Below are 15,901 nucleotides of genomic sequence, written 5' to 3' on the forward strand. Positions count from 1 at the left end.
CGACTGATTTTTCCCACTATTGCTTCTCTGCCACTGTCACAAACTGTTTTAATCGACTTACTCCTCCCCTGAAATCAACACATTGCACCAATGGCATCTACTATTTGTGTCTATGGTTTTCCTTGTACGGAGGTAAGGTATGTTGTTGGTTTTCTGGATCGTGAAAAGTGCATGGTCTAGAAAATGAATTTTCAGATGTATAAGGTGCACACGATCTGATGGAATTGCTGATATCGTCCCTCTTGCCCATGCTACGTCCGACTGTCATGCCGACGGTTAGTAGAAGTCATACTTAATCCTGTCATGGGAGTCCATGAACTATTTCATTCGCTGAGGCGACAGTAGTGCTCTCTTCAGCACGTCATCTGTCTGCAGAGTGTTCCTGACAAATTTCTCACTCTCCAGTCACATTAATGTGACCTCCTGTCAAAAATATAAATAACCACCGTTTGCTGCACGTACCTCTGCGATGCTTGTAGGAAGAGAATCAGTGACGTTCTGGAAGAATCCGACAGGGATGTGGAGCCATGCCGAGTCCAGTGCTGTAGGCAGCTGCATTAGGTTTCTCTGTTGGGGATACAGAGAACAGCCAGATCAGTGTGGTCCCATAGATCGTCGATTGTGTGTAAAACCGGTGAGTTTGGTGACCAGGGGAGTATGGTAAACTCATCCTATTGCTCTTCAAACCACACATGTACACTGCAGCTGTGTGACACCTTGCATTGTCCTGCTGGTAGATGAAATCATGTTGATGAAAAACAAACTGCTTATAGGGGTGAACATGTTCCCCAAGGATAGAGGCATAATTATTTTGATACATTATCCCTTGCAGAACGAGGAGCTTACCCAGGGAATGCCATGAAAATATTACCAGACCACAACAATTACTCCTCTGGCCTGAACCCTTCTAACGATAGTTACTTTCAGACATTTCACGCTGGACACGCCAAAACCTATCTGTCTGATGGAGCATAAGACGTAATTCATTGGAAAAACCCGTTTGTCGCAACTCATTGGACTTCCAGTTGCGGTATTGACGTGTAGATTCCAGTCTTTGTCACCAGCGAGCAGCAGTCACCATGGGTACATGAACCATACGCTTGCAGCAGAAGTCCATACACCGAATGCTGCTGAAAGGTGATTGAGGAGGAACGTTCGGTAGGGCCTTGGTTCACCTGGCCGGTTAGCTGCCCAATAGGTACACATTTATTCAACAATTCATCTCTACCATCAATGGTCCATGGTGCACCACAGTTGCCTAGGCGCCGGGTGTGGATAGCGCCATTTTACCATGCACTGTGTACTTTAACGACGATGGCTCGCCAACAGTTTGCAAGGCCAAGGATCATGTCGTTTTGGGCGTCAGATAAATCAATCCGTTTCCGCATTACGACAACGATTTCAATGTACACTACTGGCCATTAAAATTGCTACACCAAGAAGAAATGCAGATGATAAATGGGTATTTATTGGACAAATATATTATAATAGAACTGACATGTGATTACATTTTCACGCAATTTGGGTGCATAGACCCTGAGAAATTAGTACCCAGAACAACCACCTCTGGCCGTAATAACGGCCTTGATACGGCGGGCATTGAGTCAAACAGAGCTTTGATGGCGTGTAAAGGTTGTAACCTCCCCACAATAATTTTACATGACAGAAATATTATTTAGGAATGCCAATGGGCATTGCGCTAAGCGTAACCTGCCCACAATGAAATGTACTGACAATGGCAACAAAAATGTGAAATACGCAATCTGACTCAAATAAAAATTCTTCACAAAATTTAAAGTCCGTTCAGTGACAAGAAAATACAATTAAACCGAAATATCGGTCTTTGGCCCTGTGTAAAACAATCAGAATTAAAGTCTTACCTCAGAATAAATGGATGTCACATTTCTGCTCTTGTTGTTGCGCACCGCTTGGAGGAACTGCATTGCAAATAATAATATTCTCTTTTTTTGTGTTTTTTGTGAAATTTTTCTTCAAGAGAAGCGGAATGAAATGGGAAGTGCAACGAAATCTTTAGTTCAATAAAAAATTAAATTTTTGAGAAAATGCTTTTGAAATAAAAATTATTATTGGGGGACTTGTTGGAGAATAATTACAATAAATAAATTTTTACATTATCAAATGATTATATTAATTAATAGTATACCTTATTCACCATCTTGACCAGTGTTGCCGACCGCCTACATCACACAACCGCACTGGGCTGCTACTACTGACCGACCGCTCTGCATGACGACTAAACTGAGCTACCGACTGCCACGACTACAGACAGAGTATTGCCCTCAACTAGACAGAGCTACAGACTCGCAACGACTAACTGACAGACTCGCAACGACAGACTGACTGAGAACCGCTCGCAACACTCGCGCGGTCAAGCGCATACTCTCTGGTCACAGATGCTACAATGCCTCGCCATCGCTGCTATGTTACATACGTGTTTCATAACCCTCCACTGGGGGGGCAAAAATTTGGCAGCGATGGTGAGTCATTTGGACTTGCCAATCGCGGCAAAATTTTTAATTAACTAATAAACTTCTACAATTTACAGAATAATTAGATGTAGTACATAAAGTAAGTGTTGTGCACACGCACTAAGTACAAGATATATCAGACAAAGACAAAATGTGAGTACAAAACATAGTAACAAATCAGAAAAATGTATATACAAATTATTTGACAGATAACAAAGTGCATTGAAAAAATTCTTTAGCATATTCAGAACAAATAAACAGACTGGCAAAAAAATATTATGTTGACAAGTGACATGAGTGCACATGCACTGCAGTTGAGAACATATCCGTAATTGATGAAATGTATGTACAATTAGTAACAAATGGCATAAGTGCATTCGCATTAAAGTATTAAATATACAGAATAGTAGAAAACATATTGAAAAATGAGATAAGTGTACAGGCACTGAAGTTCAGTAGAAAACATATTAACACCTAACAGAAGTGCACATGCACTGTAGTTCAGAAAATAAAAAAATGTATATACAATATAAAAGACAAGAGTGTACATATACTGTACTTCAGAACAAATCGAAAAATGTCTTTAGCATTTTCGCAATAAATAAACATAATGGCAAAAAAATCATGTCCAAAGTGCACATGCACTGAAAAATGTCTTTAGCATTTTCACAACAAATAAACATAATGGCAAACATCATGTCGACCAGTGACATAAGTGTACTCGCACTGGAGTTCAGCGAATCGAAAAATGTATAACCTATGAACATAAATGATGTTACCAAAAAAATTTTTTTTTTTTCTTTATGTGACAAGAATCAGGATAGGAAAGGGAAGGATTGCATCATGGTTGTAGCACTTTAGATTGCACACAGCTGCTCTGAAAGTCCATATCTTTCCACAGAAGTACAACACCAAGTGACACAACTTGAAGTTCTTTTCCCAACAGAATTTATCAGTGTAGCCAAGACACTGAACTGTCGTAGTAATGTTCCATGTTTTCATTTTGGCAGTACATTAGGTACACCAAACAGTGGGACCATAATAACGTCTTCATTGCTCACGGTGGTGGACAGCATGTCGTGTCAACACCACGCTCTTACAAGGCACACCAACGTAGAATTAGTGCAAAAACCAAATATAGTGCTCCATGATCACTAGGATAAACAGGACAAATGGACATTGCAGTAATTTAGGGTAGTCAGCTTATGAGGTGAAGGACATCAAGTCACATAATATTGACAATTACAGACTTAATTAGCAGTTTGTGGCATTCATAGCCCAGTTATTGAACATTTCTGTACCAAGTATGTAGTATTACAGAAAAATGTTCATTAATTGTTTTACATAGAATCAGTAGCCTTCTTTTCCTGGTTACAAAGTATTATGAAATAATCGCATTCTTTTTAGTTACAGAGTATAATTAAGAATCATTAACCTTCTCCTAATTACAGTTAATTAATCATTTGTCATTCCTAATAATCATTAGCCTTTTCCTAATTACAGTTAATTAATCATTTGTCGTTAATTAATCATTTGTCTAATTACAGTTAATTAATCATTTGTCATCCAATAGTAAGAATCATTAGTCTTCTCCTAATTACAAAGCATTATTAAACAGTCACATAGTTAATTAATTATGTGTCATTCCAATCTATTAAGAATCACTAGCTGGCATCATGGGTAACCGTATTACAATAAACAGTGGCGGTCCTTGGCCAGTTACAAAGTATATTTAGTATGACAGAATAATGTTCATCAGAAGTCTTAGTTGAAAAGGAGAGTCAATTATTGGCCTAGCATTAACATAATACATTGAGTGATACAAATTATTGGCACTCATTGGCCATTAACCAAAACATGAAAACTCAACATGGGAAACAAGAGCTAATTAATGGCATAATTAATAACAATTCTTCAAGTGACATTAATTATTGGCACTCAGTGGCCAGCAAGTATTGAATAGAATCATCATTCAGTATTATTCAGATCATTACGAAGTCATTATTAAAAACAGTTAATTACAGTCATAGCATTAATAATCGTGGGCATTATAAGTAGTCTCATTACAATAAACAGTGTTTCTCCTTCAGTAGTATTCAGATCATTACAAAGTCATTATTAAAATCAGTTAATTACAGTCATAGCATTAATAATCATGTGCATTATAAGTAGTCTCATTACAATAAACAGTGGCAATTATTAGCTAGTGACAAAGCATTATTTTATATATATACTTTTTTTTGTCTCATTAAGAGGTCCTTACTCAAGTGACATACTATTCAGAGCTAATCAGTATTATTCAGAATTTTCTCAAACTGGTATCACTATTTGGGACTGGTAATACATTTTTTTTGTTAGCAATGCATTGCGTTGAGATCGATAATTAATTGCTGAGGCATAACACTATTTGCTTTTGACCTATTGCTGCAAATGAGGATAGGTAACATCATTCGTCATGAGTCAGCTGTAGCAAGGTTATGCAACAAGGCAGTATATGTGATCACATTCATAAATGATAAACACAAATGGGTAAAAAAAATAAAATTGCAAGTACTAGAACAGGTATAATAAGTAACGAGTTTAGTAAGTATCATGAAAAGCTTCTCCTGCAAAAAATACAAAATGGATTATTGACCTGAAAGAAGAAACGCATTAGTATGCTGAAAAGTAGTGAACTTCGAATTAACAGGCAGTGAAATGTGTATAAAAATGTGTTCCATAGCTGTCCTTTCCAAAACTTTCTGTCATCCTACTATGCAATGTAACACCTGCTGTCAAAGCAAACTGCAACAAATACTTAAATAACTACGTAGCATAAATACATAACTTCAACATTATCCTCATCTGTAAAGAAAAAACTTCATTATCCATATCATCATAACTTCATTATCATCATCACCTGTAAAGAAAAACTTCATTATTCATAATACCATTTCCTTCATCATTATTCATCAGTATTCATTATCATCTGCAAAAAATCACTTCATTACTCATTACACAACTATTCTTTATTTCTAGCATATTTCATCACTAAAACTAAGATGTGTAGTTCTGTCTGACAGCCTGCATCAATCACCTTGTATTCTGAAAGAAAAAATTAGTTAAGACTGCTATTCTATGATGAGTATAGTATATTCTTGTTAATGCTTGTTAATCCTGATCCATTTACTCTTCCTCATAAAGTCATTGCATCTCCTTTCGTTTATTCCGTAGGTGAAATTCCCATTTCTGTTGAATTTATCTCTTACACGCATCATTTCTTTCTGAAATTCATGAACAAAGATTAATGTCTTGCATTTAAATCCTATACCCACTAAATAATGACTGGTTTATGGTGACACAATTAACCATACAGCATAACATGACAGAAAACGTAATATGTCAAAGACATTGACAGTGTTCAGATGCAAAAATGTACACAGAATAATACAATGCAGCAGCAAAAAATGTAAAACAGTCACGATGTTGAGATGTCATAGGGCAAAAAAAAAAAATGTCAAAGTCGACTGGTGTGTGTTATATCTTAACTATTTCACAGTGCATATAAACAAAACTGGAATACAATCGTACATAAAAAGACAAATGTGACGTTCGTTGTGTTCAGCTTGTATGTAGTGTAATTAATCAAGGCGAGAATTAAAGACTTTAATGAAAAAAAATGTAATGAAATTAACATGTCATTAGCTAACATTGCATAATTAGTCATAAAATACGTAAGTGTGTCTGAAAAAATATGCACGGTCTGATGTGTAAAGACAAGAAAAGCGACCTGCTAACCTTACCTTGCCGGGCAGTTGCCAAGAAAAAATACGATAATCATCAGTAATTAGTCAGGTGAAATAATTGCATTAGTAAATGGCATCATAGTGTGTTGAATCATAAAGTGTCTTCATTCAATAAACGGTTTAATGTTTGAGATATGGTGATTGCCTTTCGATTTTCTGGTTCTCAAAGTTTCGACGTGTACAACATTGGGGTGAGGGATGCTGCGAATCCGATATGGACCTGCGTATAGAAGTTCAAATTTACTGCACTTACCTTTTAATTTACTGGATAAATAGTGTGTACGTATTAATATCTTCTGTCCAACGTGAAAGTCACGGCGTGTACAAACCTGTTTTTGCTGTCTTCTCCGGCGCTCTGCGGCACGTTTGATGTTGTTCAGCGCAATGTCAATTATTTCGTGGTGTCGTAATCGACGAGATGTAGGAAATGTTATTAATTCTTTAATTTTGTTAGGTGGTTCAGCATTTTTCAGTATAACAGACGGAGATAGCATAGTGGATTCATTTGGAATGGAATTAATTACATCTTGGAATGAGAATATGTGTGTGTCCCAATCAATATGTCTTTTGTGGCAGTATATTCGGCACAGTTTACCAATTTCTTTCATTAATCGTTCACAGGGGTTCGAAGAAGCGTGGTACTTGGATATATAGATCGGAGAAATGTTTCTGGCTCGTAACATGCGTGTCCATACGCTACTACGAAATTGAGATCCATTGTCAGAAATTACTTTCATTACATGCCCTACATGAAATAGAAAATGTTTTACAAATGCTTTCGAAACAGTTTTAGCAGTAGCTTTGCGTAACGGAGTGAAAGTAACAAATTTTGAAGTGAGCTCAACAGCGACAAAGATGTAGCAAAAACCTCTGTTAGTTCTGGGAATCGGACCAAAAATATCTACAGCGGCCATATGTCTTAATTTAACAGGTATAATGGGATATAAAGGAGGAATATGTGAAGTGGTGTCTGATTTAGCTTTCTGGCAAATTTTACAAGACGCTAAAACTCGTCGTATACGTTTCTCCATGTTAGAAAAATAACAGTTCTGTCTCAGTATAAGAAAACATTTTCGTGCTCCGTAATGTGCGTAACTTAGATGAGTGTACCAGATTAATTTGTTAACCAGTTCGTCAGGAATGCATAGTAACCAATTGTTGCTGTCAGGATGAGAGCGGCGAAACAGAATGTCATTGCGTACAGTGTAGTGGTTCCTAATCGTAACATTATTCTTATCTTGCCAAAGGTGTTTAATTTCTTTCCACACATTGTCCTTATTTTGCTCCTTTGCTATGTCCTGCAATGACGACGAAATAAAGTTTTCAAATGCAACTTGCTGAATGTACATGACACTGAAATTTGTTTTGCAGAAGTTGGTTGCTACGTCTTGCTGATTGTTGCCGAGAGAACGCGATAGTGCGTCTGCTATAACATTTTGCGTGCCGGGAATGTGAACTATTGTAAAATTAAATTCCTGTAAATATAGTTTCCATCTGCTTAATCTGTCGTGAGTAAATTTAGCTGAAAGCAAAAATTGTATAGCTCTATGGTCTGTGTAAACGGTGGTATGTCTGCCATAAAGAAAGTGCCGAAATCTCGTAAAAGCCCATACAACACATAATGTTTCCAGTTCTGCAACGGAATAATTTCGTTCAGCGGGTGACAAAATGCGACTTGCAAATGCGATGTTTTTAATTACTGTAGAACCGTCTTCTTCGATTTCCTGGAAAATGTGTACGCCTAAAGCGGTGTTGGAACTGTCAGTGGCAATGGAAAAATTTCTACTAAGATCCGGGTGCGATAAAAATGGAGCATTCAACAAAGCATGTTTCAGGTTCATGAATTCAGAGTGTGCTTGCTTATCCCATGACCAAATAGTGTTTTTACCTGTTAATTGGCATAGTCTAGGCGTGTCTAAAGCAGAGTGATGAATAAATTTACGAAAAAAGTTAATTAAGCCCAAAAAACTGCGTAATTGCTTCTTTGTCGTCGGAACAGTAATATCACGTAGAGCTTGAAGTTTTTCTGGATCAGGTGCAATGCCTTCTGCTGAGATTACGTGTCCAAGAAATTTATGGAAGTTTTGCCAAAGTGCGATTTACTGAGATTAACTGGAAGTCCTTGTGCACGAAAAGTTTGCAACAGTTGTTCTAAAATCACATTGTGTTCAGACCAGTTAGCTTCTGCAATAAGAATATCGTCTACATACGTCGTAATTCTGTCCTTAATGCAAACGTGTGTCGGATGGCGTCAAAATTAATAACATTTTCGTGAACAAAATTCTGCGTGTCTAAATTATTGCTTACGTTACTGGAATATGAAACCTGTACTGTGGCTGGTGAAATTCTGTCGTACGTGCTATTATTTACGGGAGAATGTTGTGGCATATCCACTATATGAACTGTTCTGTTATTTCTTACTGACGTGTTACGCTATGGATGACACCTATTGTCTGTTTCATTCATCATTATTCGTTGTTGCTGATGTTGTTGCTGCTCATAAGATCGACTGTTATTAAATGTACGCTGAAAATTGTGCTCGTTATTTTTACATCTGTCATGATAGTAATTTCTATACGGCGTATTGCGATGGGAATTGAAATGCTGTCTTCTTTGTACATAGTTGTTTCTCTGCTCCCGTGCGTTACTATTTGTTGGACCAGGGGCTATACGTCCACGCGGCGAAACATTAAAGCCTGGTTGACCTTGTGTATTCCATTGTTGGTTAGGTATGCTAAGCGGCTGACTTTCATGCTGTTGTGGTGAAAAGGTCTATTGTTACCAAAATGTGGTTCCTGTTACTAATAATTTTACACATACTGATGATTACGATTTTATCTGTTATTAAAATTACGGCGGTAGTTGTCATTACGGGAGTGCCTACTGAAAATTGTCACATTCGGTAAAAGTTAGTCACATCGGGTTTTCATTACTCGTTTCTTAATACTACGTAGAGCAATAGTTAAAGAGCTGTTTGGATAGATATAAAGGATAGTAGAAGAGAAGGCAGCAGTGCAGAAAACTAAAGATGAAACAGCACTACTACAGCTCGGGGCCCTATGCTCGCTACGGCACATATTCATTAAAGCGTAATGAATCCCCTGAGGTCAATTACGCACTGCAAATAAATTTTAGCTTTTGCGTTGCAGGCAATTGCGGTAAACATTCAAAAGCAAATAGTTGTATCCATGTTAATTCAAGTTTCTGCATAATACGTAATGCTGATGAAAATACAATAGCAAATTGTCGCCTCTGGTTCAAAACTAGTTTTTGCATTACAGGTAATAGCGGTGAAAGCATAAAAACAAATTGTCGTATACAGCTCAAAGCGTGTACCTGTGTTCTCTCATTATTAAATTCCTTACATTTTCTGCCGGATAAAAATTGCTCGTAATCTACGTTCTCGTCATTGAATTTGAAAACACGTTCGGGTTTGTGAGTGAATCTGTTCGTCTGTGTCATTTCGGATTTCAAGTTGCATAGCTTTTCAGATTTTAAGTCGCGTGGCTTTTCGGATTTTAATTCTCGTAGTCTCTGCAAATTGCTCACATTATACGCGCTGCGTAAGTCTGACAAATGTTCGCAAATTGGCGGGTTCTGTGACGTGTTGGTGACTGAAATAATCTCGTCTTTATGTGATTCTGTTGTGTCTACAAGTGTGCTACTTAATTCTTGTGCAACAGTGCCAACTTCTTCATTACTGTTATTAGCACAAGCCTGAGTATCCTCACGTAATTGTTCTTTATTGTCCTGGCATTGCACGGTAATAGCTGTATTCTCTTCACTAACTTGTCTGCTCCGTTCGTTAAGGTTGTCTTGTTTCTCGTTCGTCAGTTTGAAACTTTCATTAATTGTTTCGCTAAGTTGTTTGTAATGGTTGTCGACACTTTCATTTCGTTGTTTGAACTGTTCCCTAAGTTGTCTAAAATTTTCATTTTGTTGTTTGAACATTTGTTGCAAAAATGCTATAATTTGAGCTTCAGTAGCATTACCTGCTCTATTCTCTGTACTGTTTGACGGTGTATCTGGAATTGTTTCACTTTCTGTAACCATTTGGTCATTTTGAGATTTACAAAAAGGTTTGTCAGTCAAATGTATACTATCAGTCATTGTTTCGGAATTAAATAAATCTGTCCTACTTTGTGTGATCTGTTCATTTTCATTAGACAAATTTGTCTGTTCGTTACTTGAGTTTTCCAAATCGGATGTGTTACGCTCGGCAGCGCTCATTACTATAGAGCGTCCCGCGTCATCAATTGTCGTCAAATTAACAGACGAGACAATTGAGTTCGTTTGTTCATTATCAGGGTAAAAGTCATCATTAGTGGTTGGAATGCACTGATTGTTAGTGAACGCAGGATTGTCATCATTACACTGCGTGTCACATGTCCTATCGGTAAAGTTGTTTGCGTCGGTAATTTCATTCATAATACCTCGCGATACACTATTCACAGTCTTTCGCGGCATTTTAACAATAGTCAAAATTATTCACAAAACAATTAAGCACATATGCAAAAGCAACACACAAATACAACAAAGCAACAAATTGCCGTTGACCTGTAGAGAGAAGGTCACAAGATTAATAAAAGCGTAGCGCCAAATCCTAATTATACTTAAGCAAACAAGAGCAGATATCTGACTGTTGTTCAAAAGACTCTCAACGAAATACGATCCTGGACTGGGTGTCGCCAAGTGTAACCTCCCCACAATAATTTTACATGACAGAAATATTATTTAGGAATGCCAATGGGCATTGCGCTAAGCGTAACCTGCCCACAATGAAATGTACTGACAATGGCAACAAAAATGTGAAATACGCAATCTGACTCAAATAAAAATTCTTCACAAAATTTAAAGTCCGTTCAGTGACAAGAAAATACAATTAAACCGAAATATCGGTCTTTGGCCCTGTGTAAAACAATCAGAATTAAAGTCTTACCTCAGAATAAATGGATGTCACATTTCTGCTCTTGTTGTTGCGCACCGCTTGGAGGAACTGCATTGCAAATAATAATATTCTCTTTTTTTGTGTTTTTTGTGAAATTTTTCTTCAAGAGAAGCGGAATGAAATGGGAAGTGCAACGAAATCTTTAGTTCAATAAAAAATTAAATTTTTGAGAAAATGCTTTTGAAATAAAAATTATTATTGGGGGACTTGTTGGAGAATAATTACAATAAATAAATTTTTACATTATCAAATGATTATATTAATTAATAGTATACCTTATTCACCATCTTGACCAGTGTTGCCGACCGCCTACATCACACAACCGCACTGGGCTGCTACTACTGACCGACCGCTCTGCATGACGACTAAACTGAGCTACCGACTGCCACGACTACAGACAGAGTATTGCCCTCAACTAGACAGAGCTACAGACTCGCAACGACTAACTGACAGACTCGCAACGACAGACTGACTGAGAACCGCTCGCAACACTCGCGCGGTCAAGCGCATACTCTCTGGTCACAGATGCTACAATGCCTCGCCATCGCTGCTATGTTACATACGTGTTTCAAGGTACAGCTGCCATGCAGCTTCAACACGATACCACAGTTCATCAAGAGTAATGATTGGCATATTGTGACGAGCCAGTTGCTCGGCCACCATTGACCAGACGTTTTCAATTGGTGAGAGATCTGGAGAATGTGCTGGCCAGGGCAGCAGTCGAACATTTTCTGTATCCAGAAAGGCCCGTACAGGACCTGCAACATGCGGTCGTGCATTATCCTGTTGAAATGTAGCGTGTCGCAGGGATCGAATGAAGGGTAGAGCCACGGGTCGTAACACATCTGAAATGTAACGTCCACTATTCAAAGTGCCGTCAACGCGAAGAAGAGGTGACCGAGACGTGTAACCAATGGCACCCCATACCATCACGCCGGGTGATACACCAGTATGGCGATGACGAATACACACTTCCAATGTGCGTTCACCGTGATGTCGCCAAACACGGATACGAGCATCATGATGCTGTAAGCAGAACCTGGATTCATCCTAAAAAATGACGTTTTGCCAATCGTGCACCCAGGTTCGTCGTTGAGTACACCATCGCAGACGCTCCTGTCTGTGATGCAGCGTAAAGGGTAACCGCAGCCAAGGTCTCCGAGCTGATAGTCCATGCTGCTGCAAACGTTGTCGAACTGTTCGTACAGATGGTTGTTGTTTTGCAGCCGTCCCCACCTGTTGACTCAGGGATCGAGACGTGGCTGGACGATCCGTTACAGCCATGCGGATAAGATGCCTGTCATCTCGACTGCTAGGGATACGAGGCCGTTGGGATCCAGCACGGCGTTCCGTACTGGACCTCGACCAACGCGAGCAGCAATGTGGCGATACGATAAACCGCAATCGTGATAGGCTACAATCCGACCTTTATCGAAGTGATCAAAGTGGGAAACGTGATGGTACGCATTTCTCCTCCTTACACGAGGCATCACAACAACGCTTCACCGGGAAACGCCGGTCAACTGCTGTTTGTGTATGAGAAATCGGTTGGAAACCTTCCTCATGTCAGCACGTTGTAGGTGTCGCCAGCGGCGCCAACCTTGTGTGAATGCTCTGAAAAGCTACTCATTTGCGTATCACAGCATCTTCTTCCTGTCGGCGAAATTTCGTGTCTGTAGCACGTCATCTTCGTGATGTAGCAATTTTAATTGCCAGTAGTGTATTTCGTATCCTTGTGACTCTTTATATACCCTCCAATGCTAGTGCTGCCACCTGGGTAGTTCTGACATCGAACATACACGATGGTCACATTAATGTTACTAGATGTTTAAGTTATCGTCCTGGAATGGAACTGTTACATTGGTTTTAAGTAAATAAATTAAAAAGGGCGATAGTAAATAAGTAATAATTATTTGAGACAAGCTATAGCTGTGCCAGTATGGAATGAAAACCAGGACAGTAGCCTTTCGTGGCAGGATATTGGCAATTGCACAAGGCAAATACGCCTGACAGTCGACATCAAGTTACTGCGTGCCAGGTATTGGCAGGAATTAATGACAAGTTGACGCTTTGAGTCGGTCAACCAGACGTGCACTGATAGCCCAAGATGTAGCACATCATCTCTCAGAGTCATGTGTGAAGGTACCGAGTACCAGTATGGCTCGCAGTTTTAACCTGTCACTGATGCTCCTTGCAGCATATACTCTATAATTAATAAAAGTAAGTCATCCAAAATGAACAGATCATGACAAGACATAACTTGGTTCAAAATCAAGTTCATTTATTACTACAGCAATTGTTTTGAGCGACATTTCTTTTATTTTTAGTTCTTGAGAGAAAGAAAAGTTGTCCTTGTCCCAAAATTTACTTTGAGCACCACAATCCCTCACTAGACTTGGTCCTTTTGAGGTGATATTCCTTTGGCTATCTCCAGCCCTGCCCAAGTTGTTATAGAAGAACCTACGGATTAACATGGGCTTCGAACAACAGTGCAGCTCGACATTTCTCTCATTTACGACTAATTTGCACAGTTTAAGGAAACTAGACAGGAAATAGTTCCAGAATTTTCAGTTTCTGGTATGGCAGTTACTGTTTTACTTGGTTTTGGCTCTTTCCTCCTTTCCCAGCTGTTTGCCAAATTTTGCTTCTGTCAGTAAAGGTACATGACTCAACGGAAATGTTCATTCGAAATTGTTTCTTCAGGGAGAGTACTTTCTTCCAGAAATATACTGTCCAACCACATTAATATGACAACGTGTCAAAAGCCTGAATAAACTACCCTTTGGAGCACGCACCTCAGCGAGAGGTGAAAAGGAAGTGAGGTTCTGGAAGGTACCAGCAGGGATGTGGAGCCATTCCGACTCCTGTGCTATGGTTAGCTGCGCTAAGTTTCTCAGCTGAGGATCCTTGGCGTGAACAGCCCCATCAAGATGGTCTCAAGATTCTCAATCAGATATAAATTTGATGAGTTTGTTGGCCAAGGAGGGTACAGTGAACTTATCCTGTTGCTCTTCGAACCACACATGTACACTGCGAACTGTCTGACACTTGCATTGTCCTGCATGTAGGGGTGGTCATGGTTCTGAGGGACATAAGCATACATGTGTGGAACCATTGTGCCTTCCAGAATGACGAGGTCCCCCAGTGAGAGCCCTCTGGCCTGGACCTTTCTGACGATTGTTGCGAGGTGTTTGCCTTTGGACATTTCACATTGTACATACCATCGGCCATCTGTCTGATGGAGCATACAATGTGATTCATCTGAAAAGGCCTTCTGTCACCATTACTGGATTTCCGGTTACGGTACTGGTGTGCAAATTCAGGCCTTCACCGCCAATGAATAGCATTCAGCAAAGGTGCATGGCCGCGCTGAGTGGCATCATGGTTAGAGGCGCCATGTCACTTGTGGTGTCACCGCCAGACACCACACTTGCTAGGTGGTAGTTTTAAATCGGCCGCGGTCCATTAGTACATGTCGGACCCGCTTGTCGCCACTGTGTGATCGCAGACCGAGCGCCACCACAAGGCAGGTCTCGAGATACGGACTAGCACTCGCCCCAGTGGTACGGACGACGTAGTTAGTGATGCACACCGACGAAGCCTCGCTCATTTGCAGAGCAAATAGTTAGAATAGCCTTCAGCTAAGTCAATGGCTACGACCTAGCAAGGTCGCAGTACCGCTACGATATCTTGTATCGGTCCACTGCTAAGCACGGAAATGCCGATGCGTTGTCCCGTTTGCCTGTTGCTGAGGATAGAGCATTCGATTCTTCCGAACTTGCTTGCATGTTCATTGATTCGGAAACCGATGAAGTGGTCGAATCGTTTCCGATTGATTTTCGTCGTGTAGCTACAGCCACAGCTGCTGACCCTGTCCTTGCTACCGTTTTGCGTTTTGTTGCTACGCAATGGCCTTTGTCAAAGTTTCGGATCCAGGATCCGTTGGTTCGCCGATTTTTTGCTCACAAGGAGAGACTTTTTGTTCGACGTGGTGTTTTGTTGTTGCGTTCTGATAATGATCAGTCCAGAGTCGTGGTCCCACGTTCGTTACAGTCCTCTGTTTTACGGCTTCTTCACCAAGGACATTGGGGTATAGTGCGAACGAAACAACTTGCTCGTCAGCACTGTACTTGGTTCGGAATCGATGCTGCGATTACGAATATGTGTTCTTCTTGCATGGCGTGTGCCGAACAACAATCCACACCGCCGCGGAAAGTCTTTGCATGGCCACAAGCCTCTTCCCCTTGGCTCCGCTTGCGCATCGATTTTGCTGGTCCATTCTGGAATGCTCGATGGTTGGTTCTGGTAGATGCCTTCAGTAAATTTCCTTTTGTTGTCCGGATGTCTTCCACGACGTCAACTGCCACCATCCAAGCGTTGTCTGCTATCTTTTGCATTGAAGGTCTTCCGCGGACTATTGTTTCCGACAATGGCCCACAATTCATGTCGGCAGAATTTCAGTCATTCTGCCAGGCCAATGGTATTCAACATCTGACATCCGCGCCGTTTTCGCCTCAGTCAAACGGTGCCGCTGAACGATTGGTCCAGACTTTCAAGTCACAGATGTTGAAGTTGAAAGAGTCGCATTCTCGGGAGGACGCGTTGTTGCTCTTTTTGTCATCGTATCGCTCTCAGCCCCGAGATGGTCGCTCGCCGGCTGCGTTGCTCCACGGTCGTCC

This window comes from Schistocerca piceifrons, chromosome 2 (assembly GCF_021461385.2).
Source record: "Schistocerca piceifrons isolate TAMUIC-IGC-003096 chromosome 2, iqSchPice1.1, whole genome shotgun sequence".
In the NCBI taxonomy this organism is placed as follows: Eukaryota; Metazoa; Arthropoda; class Insecta; order Orthoptera; family Acrididae; genus Schistocerca; species Schistocerca piceifrons.